The following is a 4,878-nucleotide window of genomic DNA, read 5'->3' on the forward strand; positions in this document are numbered from 1 at the left end:
GTGTTCGGGTTAATACAAGAGGGCCTGCAAAGAATTATAATTCTCCTCCTTTGGCTCCCCCACCCCCATTCATCTCTCCCTCTCACTCTTTCTCTCTCCCTCTCTTCTCATCCCCAATTCATTTCTTTTTCTCCCAATAGGGTGGTTTTACAGTTCAATGCACGTTCAAAGGGTGATATAAGATGACTCCTCAAAGAATTTTGTTTGGAGCAGAGGAGAGGGGCAGCTCTTCTCTGGGATGGGGGTAGTTATTGTGGCTTATTGGTCAAAAAGATGTACCTCAGACTCTCTGAAATAGGCATGAATGAAATCTTAGATTGTGTGATGTGTTGCTAACAGTACTATTACTGTTTTAAACTAAATCTAGCAAATACATCCCATAGACTTAGATTGAAGTGACTATTGTTAGGGAACGAAGATCATAAAGACTTCAGAACATCAGAGTTCATCCAGAACACAGAAGCAACCGCATAACACGCTAAATTGTCAGAACTTTAGCAACCGCATAGTTACACTTTGGGAACAACACAGATCAGCTTAGCAACCATGTAGCCACATGCAAAAAAATATCTTAGCAACTTAGCAACTGCATAGAAACACACTGGCAACCCCAGGGACACTTTAGCAACAGGACAGCCATGTCCTAAAAAACACTCAGAACACCTTAGCAACTGCATAGTAACACTCTATCAACCCCAAAAAACACCTTAGCAACCAAATAGACGCATGCTAAAACACCCATAACACCATAGCATCCGCATAGTAACACTCTGACAACCACACACAACACCTTAACCCCATAGCCACATGCTAAAAATACAAAGAACACCTAAACATCTTCACTCAGAAAATCACTTCAAACACCTTAGCAACCACACAACCCATTTAAAAAAGCCCTCAGAAATTAATAGCAACAATCTGGCAACCACCCAGAACACCTTAGCAACAACATAGCCCCATGCTAACAACGATTTAGAATGCCTTAGCAACCTCAAAAACACCCTGGCAACCACATAGAACAACTTGTGCAACAGCACATAACATGTCACATGATAAAAATACATTCACAACACCTAAGCAACAACAGCCCTGTCATAAAAAGCACTCAGAACACCATAGGATTGTATTGTAACAATATTGCAACAATCTTCAACACCTTGGTAACCACATAGCCAGAAGATAAAAAACACTCAGAACACCTTAGCAACCACATAGCAACGCCTTGGCAACACTTTGGATCAGGGTCAAGGATTGAAAAGTCTAACTACATGCAAAAAAAGTGTGACATAAGAACTTCACACAGGTCGTTATTTAGTCACCCATGTCATAAATAAGAACATCCTACATCAGCCGGTTGGCGGCCGCAACTGACAAACAAACTGTACATTAAACCCTCTTTAAAAGTCTCATGTTTACACATTTGGAATGCAAATATGCAAAGCAAGCGCACGCTCATACAAAAGCACAAACACTCTCTCACCGCAGGCTCCAGAGAGGGTCACCATGCCGCTTCAGGTCGTTTCGTGCATGGTACAGCGGTGACTTGGTTGTTTCTCGTCTTTGCATAGGCTCATAAATCAGCAGGCTAAATAAAAGAGAGGCCAAATGGGGTTAAGCCCACATCTCCAGTCTGGAGTCCTTCACAGGCAACACAGGATCAGTCGATCATCAGCGTATTAAAAGGAAATCTGACCTCAAATTAACCTTGTCTGGTCCAAGTGTAACGTCTGATGTGGTCAGATGATCAAACTTGCAGGGTGCAAGTGCAACACAGGATGAGATGCACGAGTTTCAAACAAAACTGAAATTAAAGTTAAATCTACCGAATCAACTATATTACATTATAAAACAGCAACTAAAATAATTTTCCGCTTGGTCGTAGTTGATCTTCCTATTACATGGATGTTCTTGGTCTTATTATGAACAGTCTATTCCCAAATCCAAATTATGATCAAATGAAAGAATAAACGATAACACAAAAACATGTTTCTTGCGATCTGTTTTCTTGATACCGTGTGACAGGATGACTGGGTCATCAGTGCCTCAAAGAGACAACATGTGCATCTCTTTCCCTCTTGCGTGTGTTTTTGCGCTGGGTGGAATTTCCAGAGTCTGTGTCGTGTGAAGCGCAGTGTGTCTGTCTGGGACTGCGGTGACCCCTTCAGAAGGGTGAGTACAAGATATGAGGAGACAGAATGAGAGAGACAAAGAGACAAACACAGCAGGAGATTGGTCGGAAAGTTATGTTTGGTACTGTTACTCATGAGGAAGAGGTTATGTTAAGTTCAGGCGTAGAAGAGAACCTGTCAAAAGAGTTGTCTGGGACATATTTCACCCCCAAAATTTTAATAAATAATGTTTTATATAGACATGAGATTGTAAAAGATATCTGTCAAAAAAGTAATGTTTTTTCATCTAGAGGTCAAACGCGATTGTTTGGGATGACGTATCATTTCAGTACATCTACAAATCTTTACAGACATATTTTTTTTAATATCTTAATTTATAGCTCAGGGACTTTATTTAGTTTTAAGTATCAATTTTTGGGGACTACGTTTTACATTTTTCTAAGATAATTACACATATCTTGATCTTCCCATGCGACTAGTTCAAGAAAACAAAGCTGGTTGGATCCAGCCTGCAAGAAAGAAAGTGGACCAATGGAAATGATTAAAGGAAATATTCCACATCTGGGAACGATTCTCCCAGAAGACGAATCTCAAAGTCTATGCAAACGACAGCATAACAAGCAATTGCACAGGATCTACCAAATTTGGTATCTCACATCTTGTTCTGTGACTCCTGACCTCATGAATTCATACATTTATTCATGAAAGTGTGCACATGCACGCTTAAACGCAGGCAGACCGTTTCTTGGGCAACCTATTTTTTTTTAAAGATGACCCTTGAATGTTTAGACTAGACTACATCCACTGCCAATGGCTTTGGACTTGCACAATGGCCAGCTGCAGACTGATTTATGAGTTTTGGGTCTAAAACCAAACATAAAAAAAATTTGCGGTCATAACTGTAAAGTCAGTACAGTAATGCAAAACCTTGCACTACCGTTAATATATGCAAATTGCCACAACACAAAAATAACGTTCAATACGGACAACCAATGTAGAACCTGATAATGACATCTGTCGCAACTTGTCATGTGACGGCACAGCATTTAGTAAAATCCACGTTCTTCTTATCAGATCTGCCTTTCATAACGACACTCCAGCACGCAAATCTCCCTACACAGTAGCCACTGTTTCCCTCCATCCACCCCCACGTGAAAGCCCCTTTCAATCCCCCAACCTCCTCCCCCAGCCCTGGTCTCCCCTTCACAGCTTGCTGTGACCCATCTCGCACCTCCCGGAGTCCACAACAGACGCTCGGTGTGCGAAGCGGGTCAGGAGTTCAGCGCGCGACTCGGCCTGCCCCCCCTAGCCGTGCAGCGAGGAACGCTCGCAAGATTTTATAATTGTTTACTGTTGGCATACACGGCAGGTTCAAGCTTGGTGCGATGCTGGCACAAGCTCGAGAAAAAAAACGAGAGAGATGTGTCTTATTAAACAGCCAGTGATTAGAGACGGGGCCTTGCTTTAGTCAGCTTTTCTCGGCTCGCCCTCTCTCAAACGTTAATGCACCCCCTCTGCTCAATGTGTCCTTTTTCATCATTCTCTATGTGAACATTTACGTGGGTCATCTCAAGCACTTTTATAAGATTTTCATTTTGATGGTCTTTCCACCTGTTACAAACACCTGCTCTCGAAATATTCTCTCCATTCTCTGACAGGAGCACAAATGAGGCTTTTCGGTTTTAAATCCACTATTTTAATTTAAATATGATCAATATAGTAATAATATTTTTATTAAGGACTTTTTCACAGTCTTAACTTAAAGGTCCAGTTTGGGAAATTTAACGGCATCTAGTGGTGAGGTTGTGAATTGCAACCAATGGCTCACTTCAGCCCTCCCTTTCGAAGCACTACGACGGCTGACACAGAACTAAGATGCAGTTACGTTTTTGCTTCTTTACCGAAGGAGATAACGTATTTACGAAATGCACTCTGTAGAACAGTTTGTCCGTTTAGGGCTACTGTAGAAACAACATGGCGAATTCCACGTAAGGGTACCCGCAGAAATAGCTCATTCTAAAGTAATAAGACCATAACGATACATTATGTAAGATCTTTATACACATCGCAAGACATATTTATGTATAGTATATTGCATTTCTGTCAATAGTTCCTCAAAAAAATACACATTGGACCTTTAAGAGTTACAGTCTTGCTAAAACCTGTAAACGTGTCTGAGCAAGCTGCACATATAAAAAAGAAGCAGTGCAGTAAGTGTAAAAATACAGGCGAGAGAACGGCAACAGCAGAAGAACAGATGTGGCTGGATGGCGTCCAAATTCAGCTTCTCTGTCGTCCATAACCCTGATCTCAGGAAGACTCGAAGGAGAGGTGGGGGAGACAATGAGAGTAAACCAGAGGATCAGAGGGAAAACGCAAGTCTTTCATCTTCTTCCACACTCGTTCCGTCACCCAAGCGTGTCCCGGTGAACTCGGTGTTGATGAAAGCAACATATTTCTTGAAGACGATCCCTCGGCTAGTTCATAGACAAAACTAGTGCTGTTTGTCATAAGTCTCAGTTGTGTGAGGAGACCAATAAATCAATAAAGAGGGAGTTTCTACATTTTACACACTCATATAAATGAAGATAGCACCTGTGAGAAGAAAAATACATATCGTAGCTGTGCTGCTGAAACCTTGTATGTCCAAATTCTCTTCTTTTTCAGGAAATGGAAACAACACTTCCTCAATAATTAAATACTGTGTTGTCAAAGTTGACAAGAACTTTTTTCATTATTTTTATTGCTT

Source organism: Triplophysa dalaica, chromosome 10 (assembly GCF_015846415.1).
Source record: "Triplophysa dalaica isolate WHDGS20190420 chromosome 10, ASM1584641v1, whole genome shotgun sequence".
Lineage (NCBI taxonomy): Eukaryota > Metazoa > Chordata > Actinopteri > Cypriniformes > Nemacheilidae > Triplophysa > Triplophysa dalaica.